The sequence below is a fragment of the Lontra canadensis genome, unplaced genomic scaffold (assembly GCF_010015895.1).
Source record: "Lontra canadensis isolate GAN:19392208 unplaced genomic scaffold, GSC_riverotter_1.0 scaffold34, whole genome shotgun sequence".
NCBI lineage: Eukaryota > Metazoa > Chordata > Mammalia > Carnivora > Mustelidae > Lontra > Lontra canadensis.
Genome location: NW_022631028.1, coordinates 9,882,840 through 9,899,852, shown reverse-complemented (window position 1 = coordinate 9,899,852; position 17,013 = coordinate 9,882,840).

The window sequence follows — 17,013 nt, the reverse complement described above, 5'->3', positions numbered from 1 at the left end:
CCTTACTCTGAAATCACATGTGTGATCGCTATGACAATAGGAAATTACAGGGTTCCACTAGAGGGTAAAAGTCAACAATTACGACTTCGTCTGAGATGCCCAGAGCAAGCTAAGAAAACAAGAAATGAGCAGAAATCTCAAGCAAGGAGGAACCCCATAGGAAAAAGCACAGGAGAAGAACATTCTGAAGAGTGAGGAAACAGCACATTCAAAGACACAGTGGCAGAAGGTATACCAGAAGTCCAGTCATAAGTTGCAAAGGGAAGTGGTGGGAGACACATCTGGTGAGGTAGATACTATCCATTGGGATCTACTCAGCTATCCCGGGCAGGAGGGACTATTAACAGCCTCATTTTCAGACCTTTCCCCAAGGCCAGCCAGTTGATACATGGTCAAGCAGAGACTCAAACCCGAGCATGTTTGGCCATGGAAGCCGAGTGTTAACCACCACACTGCACTGCCCCTCAAAGCAAAAGAAAGTAAAGGACACTCTTCAGTGGAAAAGCTGGTAGTCTTATCACCAATGCCTCTATTACAGAGCTGCTGTTTTCTGGCTTAAATCCATCTTGTGACTACTGATTTGGTGGTATTTACACTACCTTATTTTATAATTTCCTTGTGCAAAATGTACTGAAATTTATAAAACTGCCATTTCTGTACGTTGAAAGATAGCCTACTACTAGCCATTTCACACGTTACCTCATACACTAATGGAAGTAAAAGATGTGAGCTGTTGAATAAATAATCATCAAATGAACAGGTATGGCATCGCCATCTAGATGAGGAAGCGGAATATTCACAGAGACCAGGAAGACCACCAAGTTTCCCTTCCCAACGTGTGTGTCCAGGGACATGCCGCGGGGCTGAAGGAGATGGGGGTGCCCCCCTCCCCAAGCTGCAGACATGAAGGGGGCTGTTCCTTCTCAAAGTGACCCACTTTAGCTCTGCCAGGCTCACTTTGCAGGTGTCTGCTCTGATAGAACAATTCTCGACTCAAGGACAGGAAGAGAGCCAGACAAAATAACTCAACAACTCCCACAGTGCTCCGCTCCCAGATCATTTAGAGCAATTTATCACAGCTTTTTCACAAGACAGTTCTGAGTCTTAATGAACTATAGGGAGGAACTTCTGCCCACTGCCCCCTTCCTCAGAGCGACCCCCAACTTCCAGCCCCACCAGCCAAGTGAATCGCTTCATGGCCCGCTCATGGTCCCTGAGCCCATGACCTCCGAGAGGGGAGACCCTGGATTGACGTTCCCTGCAGTCACTAGTCTTTGTGAGGCTGCGCTTACTCTGGGGCAGGTAAATTCTTGGCCACGGACCCAGCTTGACAGCCCGGTAGGTATCCAATGGTTGACAGCAGCTCTCAGCTAAGGCACACTGGAGGCTGGTTTCCAAGACAGCTTAAACACAATTAACTTTTCATTTGACGCAGCCTGCCTCTCTCTGCTCTTAATGTTCCCTTAGGACCTGAGATCCAATAAAGTCCAGCCTGCGACTAAAAAAACCAGGCAGAGAAAGTGACCAAATATTGTTCAATGCTACATTACAAACCTATGGGAAAGGAGTTTAATTAAAGACCACAACAATTCTTCGGGGAAATGTTTCTTTTATTAACCATTCCTGCCGAACAAAGCAGCTTTAAACAAACCCTGACTGCTTGAAAATTGTGTATGCCTGAGATTTTTTTTTTCTTCTTAATCTGTTCTGCTTTTTGGTTATTTGGTCATTAGGAAAATCAGAAGTGTCTTGGACCCAAGAAATCCAATTTGAGTGAGCTCATTCCACATTTATAAATATGAGCAGATGACATTTAAAACACACAAACCAGTAGGGACAGTTCTAAGTGTGAAATTGTTGTTCAGCATAAAGTATAACCATAAATATATAGAGGAGCTATTTGTGGACCAACTAACAAGTTCAAGGCATTTCAGTGAAATCTATGCACAGCTTGAATGTGGATACGACATTTATAAACGTAAAGGAAATGCAATTCTTTTACGCTCTAGTGTAATAAAACCACTAGTTAGTGTCACTGATATGATAGCCCCAATTGCAGAAGAGTGAAAAAGCAGAAATCAAAATGGAAGAACAACATCTAATGGAACAATGAAATTAGATTTTAAAGTATTATTGGAAAAGAGGAAATACCACCGAGGAGCAAAGACATGAGTGTATGAATTTTTTAAAACTCAAGGAAAGTCAGAGGACATCTACATTTAAACCTGACCCATGAGGACATGTGAACATTCCAAGGCCATGCACTAAGTCGGAGGCACATCTCATGTGGATACACGCTCTTGAAGAAGATGTGTAGGACAAAGAGAACAGCCCTTGGGAAAGTGAGTTTGCTTTTCTTAACAATGCCATGAAAATATGCAAAGAAACGAACATTCTGTAAAATAGAAATTATTAAGCACGGACTATAAAATTCTACCACCAACATCTTCATTCCCAATGAATGCACTTGTTTCTAAATTCTGCACATAATAGGACCCTCTATCTAGGCATATCTTCTCCAGGAGACCTTTCTTTTGCTTCCACCTGAGTGCGTTAGATGTGGCAAATTTTGTTTTCCCAACATCCCTCATCCCCCACACTCTTTTTTCAGTGAAACCATGCAATAAATACCCTATTGGGTGGTTGAACCTATTCCCATGGCCCCTTGAATCAGGGCAGCCCTAGATGCACAGGCTAGGGCTGGGCCAAGGATCTTTAAGTGAGCCCATGGCTTCCAGTCCCTGCCTCTTGACAGTTAGCTGCCATTAAAAAGTACAATTGCATGGACACCACCAGGCTGCGAGTAGCCAAGCCATATGGAGAGGCCTACAAGGGCACAGACAGACAGGCCAAGGAGCATTGCTGGCAGCAGACATATAATTAAAGAGGCCATCTTGGAAGTGGAGTCTCCATAGCGTAGCTGGTGGCCTGCAGCTCAGACCCCTACCACCCCCACCAAGTCCTTCCCAAACTCCTGATGCCAAAAATAAAAAGCAAAATAAAATGGTTATTTTCAGCTACAAACTGGGTCATTTTCTACACCGTAGTAGGTAACAGGAACAATTGCTTTCCCTCTTTAAACCTTACCCGAATTCCTAGGCTGAATACTATGGTTTTTACCCTCCTCTGAAATTTTGAGTCAGGCAACTTTTTAATACTTCAGAAATCTGGATGCTGCCAGTAACTCTACTGTTTAGTTTTTTGTTAATGAATTAGGATGAAATATCTGTGTTTCTCAAATTGCATTCTGAGGATGCACCTTTGTCCAAACAACTGGGGTTGTTTGTTAAACATCCAGATTCCTGGGCCTCCCCTCAAACACAGTGAATACTGACCTCTGAGGGGAGGGCCTAGAAACATGTATTTTTAAATACTCCCCTCATACCTCACATACATCCATTCTGGCTTCATGACCCTCTCATGTTCTGAGCCTGGTAATAAGCTTATTTCCAAGGCAACGTCCAAAATAACTTTAGAGGCATTTTGGCGGATGTCGGAGTAAGCTGTCTTGACCTGTCCATGCCATGGTTTTGCCCACTGTGGCGTGCTCTTTGATTTAATAGTACGTGGTAGAAAGTGTTTTCTTTGTATTCACCCTCTGCAGTTAAACAACCAATTTATCTGCCAAACAAGTTTGTTCTACCAGCTTCTCACAAGTCCACTAGCAATTCTTTCTAGAGAAGGCAAATCAGTAGTAAGATTCAATTCAAACAAGCTTTACTGTTTACAAAATACCTTGCTAGATGGTGCTGGTGATACCATCAGAAATTGGGGGGTGAGGGGAGGGGGTGGCTGATCCCTGGCGACTCAGCCGGGTAAAAGAAACAATCAGTTCCCTGAACAAGGGTTCCCATTATGCAGATGGTAACAGAGCGCTACAAAAGCAGCATTCTGCTCTACTTAGCACCTAAGATCAGCAGATCTTAAGCAAGGGATGGGGCCATGTTTGCAAAGCAGATGTGAGAGGAGTCTTTTATTTTTTAATCAGGAGAACTTCTTCCTCCAGGATAGAACTGTCACAGAGCATAGTCAGCCCCTTTCATAATACACTAGGGAGGAACAATGGTTAATTGAGATGCCCAGGGCCACACATCAGCCAAGCAAGGAGGTTGCTAACAAACTATTAATGATACAGGTTAATTGTTCAGTGACTTCTGTCAACATGACGGCATCCCAAACTTCTGTGTAGGAGTGTCAAATCCCAAGGAGGCAGGAGACAGAGCTGGGTCACACAAATAAATAATAAGCATATTTATGCCTCCAATGCCCCTATTGTGATGTCATGACTGCCATGACTGTCTGCGGAGACTTTCGGGACTGGAGGAGGTGAAGAACTTGACCTCTTGGAGTTTGGGGCAAGTCAAGGCAGACCACGGTGATCGCGATTGTTTATGCCGTACCCATGTGGCACTTCTAACTCACTAAAGGCTGCCAACATTTTCCTCTGATCCATATTTGTGAGGTTGACTGAGCCAGGATTTTAGATTTCAAAACTGTGAGATCACGGGAGGTCAAATGCCTTGTCTAAGATCACACAGCTGTGGCCGCTGGAAGGTCAGAATTCCCAGACACTCTGACTCTAAGCCCACGGCTCTGCCCAGAGAATGTTAGAAGTCAGTGGCTGTGTTGACATCAAATATTCAGAAGTGCATTGTCTATATGAACAGGTCCTATTGGATGAACCTCTCTGATGGTTCCGACCAAAGGAGAGGTGTCCAGACGCAGGGCTTGGACTCGCAGAACATAAGCCTCACTCAGCTTCTTAACAGTGTGATTTTATCCTAGTCCCTTCATCTACCTAGGTCTTGGTTTCTTCCTGTATAAGATCAGCCTGACACCCAGAATCCTCAACACATAAGTTTATCTTTTGAGAAGTTGATTCATAGGTTTCTTCCTCTCTGAGGTCACCACCTTCCCTGGGTTGTGTAAAAGCCCACATTCAGGAAAGCCAGAATGCTAGATGGGGCAGGGAAGGAAAGAGCTTCAGAAAGAAAGGTGAGAAAGTAAGAGAAATTCCCCCAGACTCTATAGAAAGGGGACAGGGTTGCTTTGGGTCCTGGGGATAGTCTCAGTATAGACCCTGTTTCATAACAGTGTCCTGGGAGACTGGCCAGATTTCCGAAGGAATGGCTGTGTAGAGCATGGGAAGACAAGAGACCACAGACCTCAGGACTCCTGGCTTGGTCAAAGATACCACCCCCTCAAGGCACCTGGGTACCTCTGTCAGTTAAGTGTCTGACTCTTGATTTCTGCTCAGTTCATGATCTCAGGGTGGTGAGATCGAGCCCCGCATAAGGTCCATAATGGGTGTGGAGCCTGCTTAAGATTCTCTCCCTCCCTCTCCCTCTGCCCCTCCCCCTGAATCTCCCACTGTTTCTAAAAAAGAAAAAAGGAGCCACCACCCCCTTAAATGACAGGGAAACAAGGAAGCCAACAGAACTGAGAACTCTAACAATAGACACTGGGAAACAGGAAGTAATCAAGGTGGGTTAATGCAATGTCGTATCACTCCAGATGTATTATGGTCAGTGCAGTTCAGGTGAGGGGGGACACCACCTACAAATGACCAAGACACTACATTGCAATGAAGTGCCTTACAAATTCCTCTGCAGGCTGTGCTGACACCAGCATGGAATGCATCATACTCCATTCTGCTGAGTCCAGAAGAAATACCTCAGTGGCCTGAGGGACCATGCTCGATGAAAGAAAAAATATCTTGGACCCACCGAGGGAAAAGCAAATCCTGTCCCCTCATCCCCTGATCCCTCCAAGCTTCTGTTCTTGGACCACAATGGCAAAGTCGATCTCTCTGTGGCAAAGACTACCATTAAAACAACTCATCACTGTGTTGTCTCCCATTCCAGAAGACAAGTGAGTTGAGTTGCTTTGATCTGGTTACCCTCTGTTCCACCAGACCACAAACAATGTTAGCCACCAAAAATTCTAATATGGCTTTCCTTTTTGCCTAACAAGGAAGAAGATTGGGTGTACCAAGCTGTTTCATTAGGACCACCAAGGAATTTTTATTAGCAGTTCCATCACATTTAACTAGCTCTTTTAGGAACATAAAGAAAATCTATGTCAGAGGTTTGTCAGGCTTTGATGAATGTTTTCATTCTTGGAGTGTTATTACTGCTCTCCTTATGTGGCCAGGCGGCAATGGGGAGTTGGAGCTTATTAGACGCCATACTCCCATCTGCCGCCATGCCCTGCAGCTAGGATATTGCCGTTGGAGCCCAACGCCAGGCTTCGCAATTACACAGTTGGGCTGAACAGAAAGGACTGGCCGTTGTTTCAAGGAGGTTTTCTCTACCTCTTTGACTTAGAAAACCCTGAGCTTTTCACTTGCTCCTGGTCTGTAATATCAGGAAGAATTGTGAAGAAATCGGTTTGTTTGTGATTTGGCCGGTCCAATTACCAATGCCTCATTCTCTGTTGAAGGGGCTTGATTCTGTCATAATCGGTGATGGGAGTAGCTAGGAGAATAGGGCAGAGAAGGACATTACATACTGGCCAAGGTTTTGGTGCTTAGATCTTATACAAGGTCTTTTTTTTTTTTTTTTTAAGATTCTATTTATTTATTTGACAGAGAGAAATAGGGAGAGAAGGAACATAAGCAGGGGGAGTGGGAGAGGGAGAAGCAGGCTTCCCACTGAGCAAAGAGCCCAGGGCAGGGCCCCAATCCCAGGACCCTGGGATCATGACCTGAGCCAGAGGCAGATGGTTAACAACTGAGCCACTGAGGCGTCCCTATACGACTTTTTATCAAAGTAATTTTGTTGCAATTTATTTTGGATATTAAAGCTATATATTCTCTTTGAAAACATCAGACAGGTATGTATTCTTACAAAGCTATCATGTCACCCGTAGTCTCTGTGCCAGTTCATAGTTTCTAAAGATGGCTACACACACACACACACACACACACACACACGCACGCACACACGCACACACCCCATCCCTCAGGTTCCTCTTATACTGCAATACTGAAACTTTACACAAAAAGTCCGAGTTCCCTCCCCTTGAAACTTTGTGGGTCTTTGTAACTGCACTGACAGATCAGATTCAGTGAAAGTGATGCTGTGTGGTTTTCAAGGACAAATCATAAAAGGATATGGGGCTTCAGTCTGGTCCTCCCCCACCACCACCTCCACGTGCATCTCCCTTTCTCTCTTTTCCCCTCTCCCTTTCCCCACTCCTGCTCTTTCCACATGTGCTTTGGGAGCCCTGCATTCACATGAAGGAAGTGTCCAGGCTGGAGGGATCACATGGAGAAACTAGAGATTAGAGAGAAACACCCAGAAGTCCAGCTGTGCCAGACCCCAGGAACCCGATCTAGGAGTGACCCTTCAGATGATTCCAGCCTTTTATCCACCCCAACTAACACCAAGTAGAACTGAGACGGGCTTTGTCCCATTAAACCCTGACCAGATTACATACTTACCAGTCAAATAAAAGGCTGTTATTGGCGGGGGGCGGGGGGCGTCTAATACTGCATTAGGTAAGCAGAACCACCTCATCACCTCCAGATAAACCCCTGTTACCTCGCTGGCATACAGTACTCTCAAATAATAAGTGGCTTTCTCGCTTATTCTCAAGCCAAGGAAAAAATGTGTTCCACCAAGCAGTTTTTGTTCCAGCTTCCTGGTTTCATAAGTTATCAGTTTGGAATGTAGAACCAGTTTCCTCCAATGAAGCAAGTTATCTTGGTGGGCCAGGCCACAGAACCCCACTCAATCTCAGTCTCCGTACAGAGTGGATGGCCTTAGAGCAGGAGCTCTACAGAACAGTGCTCCCATGTCGGAAAGAGATTTCTTCCTTTCTTTGAGTGTTTTAGGAATGAATCTAGCCTCGAGAATTTTTTCATGACAGATGTCTCACCATCATCAACAATTTGATGAATTTCATGCAAGGAGTTCAATGAAGGACAGGTCATGGTGCATTGTGGTTGTTGAGGTAAGTCCCATGAGAAATTTAGAGGTTGTGTTCACTAAGCAGAAGTGATTAAAAAAAAAAAAAAATGGGTTGACAGGAAAGGATCATGGCGGCTGTCTCTGGTTTCCTTCCCCTGCCCGGCATCATGTACCTTGATTAACCACATCCCAGTGTTCCTTCAGACCTTGCTACTCAAAATGTGATGCCCAGACCAGCTCCATCAGCATCACCTGAGAGCTCATTAGAAATGCAGAATCTCTTGGGGCGCCTGGGTGGCTCAGTGGGTTAAAGCCTTTGACTTCAGCTCAGGTCATGGTCCCAGGGTCCTGGGATCGAGCCCCGCATTGGGCTCTCTGCTCAGCGGGGAGCCTGCTTCCCTCTCTCTCTCTCTCTGCCTGCCTCTCTGCCTACTTGTGATCTCTCTGTCAAATAAATAAATAAAATCTTAAAAAAAAAAAAAAAAAGAAATGCAGAATCTCGGGCCCCACCCTGGAGCCTAGTGAATCTGAATCTACATTTATCAAGAGCCCCAGGTAATTGATATTTACTTAACCATTGGAGAACAACTGTCGATAGACATTCGCCCTTCCTCCTTTCAGTTTGTGTGGCCTGTGGACCTGAGGGTCCTTTGTGACCCTCGGTATGGCCAATCAGTAACAGCTCAAAATTAGGTATGTGAATCAGGCCTAACGAATGAGGGCTACACGGAAACTTCTCATACACAGTACAAAGAAAGGAAACTTTTCTTTGGGCTATTGCTAAACTCTTCAGATGAAAATCACAAATTGTGGTCACAGATGGGGTTTGGATGTTGACATTTAAATACCAATCTTTCTCAACTCCTGTATACAAGCCTAATTAAGAGAGATGGACAGAGGAGTCAGAATGACAGAGAGAAACAATATCAGCTTTATGCTGGAGAGGGAAGCCTGACTTCAAGTCACAATTATACTCTCTAACTTAACCTCTGAAAACTGGACATCAGCCTCTCTCAGGGAGATCCTATCCTAGTAAGCTTATCACACACAAGGCCAATAATAGGAGCATCCTGAACACAATTCTTTCCAAAAAACAAAAGGTTGCTGAGTCGCCTATGCCCAGTTCTTTCTTTCAAATATCAGCAGATGTTGCTCCTTTTCTCCATGAAAAACGAGATGGGGGGGGTGGGAGATCCATGAAGAAAAACAAGCTTGAGAATGAAGCACCCCCTGAGAGAAGAGATAGAGAAATCCTTGACAAGATCATTTGAACAACTACAACCAGTTAAGCCAGAAGTTATGTGAACCAATAAGTTCCCTTTTGTGAAGGGGTCCTAATGCAGACATGGCAACTCCAGGGGCACCAAAGGCGCTGTTACATGGGACAGTTGAGGATCACAGAGAAGAGAGCTTCTCTATTATTTTTGCTCCCTACCGGAGTAACAGATTTGCTCCTGAAGTCAGAAAATTACTGTAAAAACTCTAAAGTGAACTGATGACAGTATTGACTAATGACTAGTCACTAGTATGCTGATAGTGACTAAGGCAGAGGAAAAGCCAAATATCTCCACGGATCTCACTAGGTGTAGCTGGTGATAGGGTTGTGTGGCAAAGACCTAGTTGCTAAGTGGGAAGGCAGTTTTTAGAGAAAAGGTGTCCGGGTAGGCTCCACAGGACTATTCCTCCCAAAAAGTGGTGTCTCCATGTTCCTTGAATCCCTTAGGCCTAAGTCCAAGCTTTCCAGTGACTCCTTATTATGGTTTCTCACCCTTCCACATGGAATGGCTGGAAGTCTTTATCTTTCTGACCAGCCAGTGTGTACTGAAAACTCACACATATGCTTCTAAAGGTCTTACTTATAAAAACAGGCCAACATAGTATTAAGACATCAGGGCTAATTTTTCTTTTTCCACATACGCCTCACATGGGAGAAAATTATAGAGTTTGAAGGGTGAGCTTGTGGCATACGAATAGTGACTGAGCCTCACCAAGCATAGGCCTGGAGCCGAGCAATGGAGGCAGCAAGGCACATGAGGGAGGCCTGTTCTCATGGAGGCAGAGGCCAGTCAGGGAGGCAGCACCATGGCAGGAAGGCGGAGTTGGGGAAGGCCAAGCAATGGGGGGGTGGGGGGCGTGTGGAATATCCACCAAGACCAAGGGGAAACCTGAATGTATTATGTTTGAGAAACTGAAAGAGAACCAGACAACAAAAAGGGAGAATGGACATGGCAAGAGAAGAGGCCAGACAGCACAGCCGGGATCAGAAAGGGAGCTCTGGGCCAGAAGGCAGGCTCGGGGGCCAGCTGTGTGGGGCCCAGGAGACCAGTGCCCGCAGAGGGAAAGACAGGAATCTGCTGCCCGTAGGCAACCCTTCGCTAGCTCTGTGCAGCCACAGTCAGTCGGCTGGGGCTTGAAGCGAGAGGAAAAGAAGGATTGGGGTGTGAGTGTGAGTGTGCTCCGAGGAAACCACGAGCTAAAGGCGATGGGAGTGCAGACAGAAGGCACATCTCCGACGGTGGACGGGAGGCCAGCGTTTGTGGACCTTCAACCCAGAGCACCCCTCCCAAAGAGTGACCGGAAGTTCTCCACACACCTTGACATAACAAATGGTCATTTCCTTTTACTTTTCTGAGAGAAAGCCGCAAATATCCAACCAATAGTCAAATGGCCTTAATCCATGTGATGCCCTTACCTGCATATAAAGGAGATGTGAAAAAGAAAGTAATTTCTAATGAACCATGTATTATTTTGATATATCACCACTTAAGCATTATTACATTAGAACAGCAGTCGGCACATTTTTTCTGTATAAGCTCATCTGGTCAGTATTTCAGGCTTTGTGGGCCGCAGAGGGTCTCTGTTTCTTTCCTTTTTTTTTTTTCCTTTTTCACAACTTGAATATTGGTGAAGTTTGTGATCAGTCTAGAAAGAGATGGCAGGACAGCTTTGGCCCTCGTTTGCTGATTCCTCACCGAAGAAGACCTTAAAGCAGATGTCAGATGCTTGGACCTACTTATAATGAAGTTTGGCTTCACATGTCAGAATGAGACCTTAATAAGTGTAGTCATGTGTCTACACACCCATCGAGCCACCCTGAATGCCAGAGCCGCTGTAGACACACTACAGCCAGTGTGCTTCAGCGGGGGTCAAGTGCCACCCACATTTCTGTCCTCATTGACAACCTTCAAAAAATGCTGAATAGGGGCGCCTGGGTGGCTCAGTGGGGTAAAGCCTCTACCTTCAGCTCAGGTCATGGTCCCAGGGTCCTGGGATCCAGCCCCACATCGGGCTCTCTGCTCTGCGGGGAGGCTGCTTCCCCCTCTCTCTCTGCCTGCCTCTCTGCCTCCTTGTAATCTCTGTCAAATAAATAAATAAAATATTTTTTTTTTAAATACTGAATAAATAGTTCACAGTCAAGCTCTGGACGAAACAAACTAGAACCTTCTCTCTTTGGACAGCAGTTGCATTGCTGCATGATTCAGGGTATATAAAAACCATGTAAAGGGGCACGTGGGTGGCTCACTGGGTTAAGCATCTGCTTTCAGTGCAGGTCATGGTCCCAGGGTTCTGGGATCGAGCCTCATGTTGGGCTCTCTACTCAGCGCGGAGTCTGCTTCTCCCATTGCCTGCCGCTCCTCATGCTTGTGTTCTCAATCTCTCTCTCTCTCTCTCTCTCTCTAGCAAATAAATAAATACAACCTTTAAAAAAAAAGTAGGGTGTACTTGTGTGGAAACTGGCATTCCTACCTTCAGTAATGGAAACCACTTTTCACTACAAGAACGACTGATTAGGTCATGTGAACGGCACGTGGGATGTTGTACGGGAAGCAAGAAAAGTACCTACGACATGGAGCTGTCCATGCGTGGCAGGAAATCTAGCATTCCTTACCCCTGCCACCAAGGGCCGGTGTTGCCCCTCCACCTGCCCTGCTCTGATTATTATGACAGCCTTCAGCACCGCCATCCCTTTCCAAACAGTACTCCTTAATAGCAGAGGTAAGTCCAAAGGTGAAAGAGAATGTCATAAAATTTTGCATAAATATAATTTCAACATTTCTCCAAGTCTTAAAGGTGGACCTACCAAGGAGGCTCCCTGTGGCTTCAGTGGCAGTGGTTTCCCAGTTGACAGGCCTCTGCCTTGCAGAGGAGAGCCGCAGCAGTGACAACCTCGACCCACAACTGTAACTATGTGAGGCTCAAGACAGACCCAGGACAAAAAATAAAATCCCACTTTCCTGCAGCAGGGCCCAGTCACACTCGCTGAGTGAACCAATCCAGCCATCTGAGCCAACTGTGGGCCCACAGTCAGGATGGGCTACCCAACGGGGGAACCCAGTTCAGGATGAAAATGTGAGGCCCCTCATTCGGAAATTATTAAGAATTTCAAGAAGGCAACAGTAGAACACCACACCAAGCACAGGGGCCTTCTGAGCTCAGGGCCCGTGTGGTCACACAGATCACACTCTGTGACATTGGTCCTGTCACAAATCAAGCCAAACAGCAATTATAATGAATCCGTGTTATCAGCAAGGGCTTTCACATCCATTATTTGGTCCAGGTTCGCACCCGTGCCTTCTCTTAATCAAAGTAAAGCTCTGAGGGTATGTAAGGAGGGAGAGGAACTAGAATCCAGGCCGGAGGGAGAGGAACTAGAATCAGGTCTCCCAAATGTTTGCCTGCCTCTGGATCTCATTCTGCAGCTGTCAAGGGTTCATCCCTTGCCCTGCTTGCCAGACCCAGAGCTAATGGAAGGGGACCTAAATGGACATAGATACCTGGGCCTCAATGCTGCTAGGGACATTGTTAGCTTCACATTAACACAAACATTCACAGCGTTCACACATGTTGGTGTGGTTCTTGGTTGGTTGTTGCCAAGCCCCTTTTCACTCAATACATGCATTTAATTTTTAGGAAACCTCCAGTCACGAAATGGTACCAGTGAATTTTAAAATTCTGGCCTGGCTGTAAAAGGGAGATTTAGCTAATGCTTGCCCAAAGCCTCTGAACATTGCTGTGGAAATGTGAGGCCAAGAAAATGGCTGACTAGCACAAGGGTACCAACCCCTGGTGGTTATACTGCTCCTTCAAAGGACTTTGCCAAACCCCACTACTATCAAAGACAGGGCACAGCCATGTTTAGAGTGCACTACCAAGCAGGCAGGAGAAAATGGGAAGAAGGGAAGACTTCTGTGATCTGCCCTCCCTTAATGAAAAAGTGCCCAGTGTGTCCTCTTAGGATCTGTGGAGCTTTCCAGACACCAAGCATTTAGACTGGACAGGTGGAAGGTAGGGAAATTAGACACTTCTCTATCCCTGATGATCTAAGTCAATTCATTTAAGCTTCCCTGAGTAGATTACAACCTCTACTCATCAGTGAATTCCCGTGCTTGCAAAAAACACTAACAGAAATCCAAAAGCTACATTTGCTAAAAATAGTTGGTTCCCAAAAGCAGTAAAGTTTTATTTAAAGTTTCTATACCTTAGATCACACACACACACACACACACACACACTTTAAAAGACAGTAAAGAATAAAGTTTATTCCGAGATGAAAACAAGAGCAGAGAACAAACAAGGCAAAAACGATTAAGTGAGGGGAGGCAGCGGACAGGCGCGGGGAGGGACCTGGAGCGAGAGCTGTCAGCCCAGACTCAGCGTGAATTACAGCTTATGGAACAAAGAGAGGAATATGGAAGCACCAGGGATATTTCATCATAATCTACATAGACCACTGAGTTTATTTGGTAGTTAAGGAGGTAATGACTTTCTTTCAAACTCATTTTAAAAGTTCTTTTTTTAATGATGGCGATAAATGTTTTTTAGTGCCGGGACTATATTCACTAGAATGGCCGCATGGCCACATTCAACCCTTGTGAAGGATGCTTAATGAGGTGACGCTGGCTTTGCTAGAATATTCCGTGCTCGTTCCACAGTCTCGGAGTTAAGAGAACTCTCAAGGTAGGAACACAATATGGGGGAGAAAAGAGGCATTTTACCCTGTATGTGAGGCCCTCCGGGGTTCGTCTCAAGTGTGTTACCAACTGTTTCTTCCCCAGGAGGTACAAAGTGGCAGGGATATTTAACAGGGGCATAAAAACAATTTAACAGAAGTAATGTGTGAAATAAGCTTTTGCCAGTATCCAATTATAACATCCCATTATGCTAAAAGGTTGATTGATGTTTTGTAGCACTGAATAGCATGGAGTTTAGGGCCTGTATGTGTCACAGAGTCTTGTCCACCCATCAACCCCAAAATTTAACCACTACGATAAAAAGGAATTTGCTTGCTGTCTCTCTAGTTTAAGGGGAGCAGTTTATCTCTCTGGGACCGCAAAATCAGTTCAAGTTTTCTCTATTTCCATCTTATTAAGAAACATCATTTTTTAAAAACTCCTTCTCATCAGATGCCCACACTACCAAGTCAAGCTGTGTTCAAAAATTCATTACAATTGTGTGTGAAGCATGTCATGTTTTTGAGGTCCTGCAGCTCCTATAAGCATTTAAAATTTTTTTATTTTTCAAGAAAAAAAAGGGGGGCACCTGGGTGGCTCAGTGGGTTAAAGCCTCTGCCTTCAGCTCAGGTCATGATCCCAGAGTCCTGGGATCGAGCCCCGCATCGGGCTCTCTGCTCGGCCGGGAGCCTACTTCCTCCTCTCTCTCTGCCTGCCTCTCTGCCTGCTTGTGATCTCTGTCTGTCAAATAAATAAATAAAAATCTTTAAAAAAAAAAAAAAAGAAAGAAAAGAAAAGAAAAGGAAAAAAGATGTAGCAAGTGAAGAAAATGCCTGAAAATTCTACTTAAAAATCCCTGATTGCAGTCGCAGTTCATAGCATGGATACACATACGTATTTTGGGATTTTATTTACCACAACTAAATCTTCATGTTATAGTCATGTAACACAGTAAACACAAATACAATGCACGGAGGTGGAAAAAAAAAGTCAAGTCTTGAAAATCAAACTGTATCTAAAATTAAACAAATACACCTAACATTGAAAAAGTGGAAGAACTGCAGGTTGATGAATAATTAAACAACTCAAATCAAAACAATGGGGAAACAGACTGTTTAAAAAAAAAAATACCACAGACTTTAAAGCATAAATCATGATTTATAACCCATCCCAACTTTGACCTCATAGAAAGCAAGAAAGATCAAAGGTGATTCTTCATTATGTATTTATTCCTCGACCAAACCATTACTCATTGGTCTTCATCTCAAAAGATATACACAAAATATGTACAAAGTCTCATAGATAGAACCATTACTGGGAAGTTTTTATGTGCAGAATTTATCATGAAATCTGCAGCTAATAGGACAATATGCCTAATTTGTAATTTGCCTGTCTCTTTCCAGATTTATAACATCACAGCTTTGCAGCCAAAAGATGCAAGCTGCAGTGCATCATGGGAAGATGGCTGACAGTTCAAATATAGTCGCTGTAACTCTACAGAGACCTTATTATTTAGTTCTCTAATGAGGATTCCATGAAACAGCCACCACTGCCACCACCATTAACACACACGCACGCGCAAAACCCAGAAGATTCTAATTGGAAAGATTGCTGTGTTGTTCATTTCTAAAACGAGGTCAGGTATAAAAGATGTGAGGTGGGATTGCTTTTTTTAATTGAGAATGCTTCCATTATATTGTAGAATTCTCTTCTCTCTGTGTCTTTGTCAGGGAAAGACTAAATGGCATCAGGAGTTTGCCCCTAAACCCAGGATACAACAATCATGAGTTAGTTAACTGAATACTGAAATTAGTATTGCCCCCAAACGTAGTTTTTAAAGACCTGGGATATCCCTAGTTACTATACCTGGTGTCATAATGGTCCCAAATCTATTTAGATCCATTTTCATGTTTCTATAAGGTGACATAGCAAAGTGGTACACCTGTGTATTTGGGGAGGGAAAAGAAAGGGAAAGTCACTCATAAACCTAAGCTGTGTCTTGCAATGTGGGCAGGTCTGAGGAAGGCCCAGAATTTCTGGACTGGTACCAAAACTGCATGGCAAACGCCCCACCGGAGTGCTGCGGCGTACCTGAGCGACCAGCGTATTTCCCCCCATCCCTCAAAGCAGCTACAGCCTGGGCCGTGAGGCCACCTCCTCATCAGTCTACCTAGATGGGAAGATAGCACAACAGTAAATGTTCCCTGATTGATGTTCATCAAATGATCTGTTGTGATGGTTCATTTCATGTGTAAACTTGACCGGCCCACAGAGTGTCCAGACCAGGCGTTACTTTTGGGTGTGTCTGCAAGGGTGTTTCCAGATGAGTTAGCGTTCGAATTAGTCAACTCAATAAAATCCAGTGTGAGTGGGTATTATCCCATCGGTTCGGGGCCTGAACAGAACAAAAGGCAAGGAAGAAGGTATTCACTCCCTTTCCTTCTGGCCTACTGGACCTGAGACATCTCCCGTTATCTTCTCCTGCACCTGGATGGGGACTTAAACCTCCAGCTCCCTGGTTCTCAGGCTTTGGGATTCATACTAGAATTACATCACTGGCTTTCCTGAGTCTCCTGCTTAGAATATGGATCCTATTGGGTCTGTTTTTCTGGAAAACCCTGCCTAACACAAATGTTAATGAGTACTCCACATTCTGAGGTCAAATAGGTGCATAAATTTTGACTTAAACGAAGCCCGAAAGCTCTACAGGGCTTATTATTTTAGGACTTTTCAGCGCCACAAATACTGTATACTGTCTTGAAGGGCGATAATCCTACATAGTTTTTTCCAGTCCAACCACAGTGTTTTTTTGTCTGTCTCTCTTTTGCTTCACAAGACCAGAGTTCTCAGGGAAACACCTCAAGGAGTAAGAAAATAAAGGAAAGTCTTTGGAACCGCAGTCTGGAATACAGCTCCTAACACTATTTCCCACCATGGATTTTCTTGAGCAAGCAACTTGGTGCCTGAATCAACCCGGACATCAAATGGGTGCTTTGAGGAGGGTGAATGGTGAACAAAAGTATTTGCTCCTCTGGAAAAAGGGTTCCTGACATCAAGGCTGCCATTCTAGGCCTTGGGGGCAGACACACCCGAATCTAAACCCAGCTGTGCTCCATTTCCTGGAAGGTGACCTTTGGCATTCACTTCGG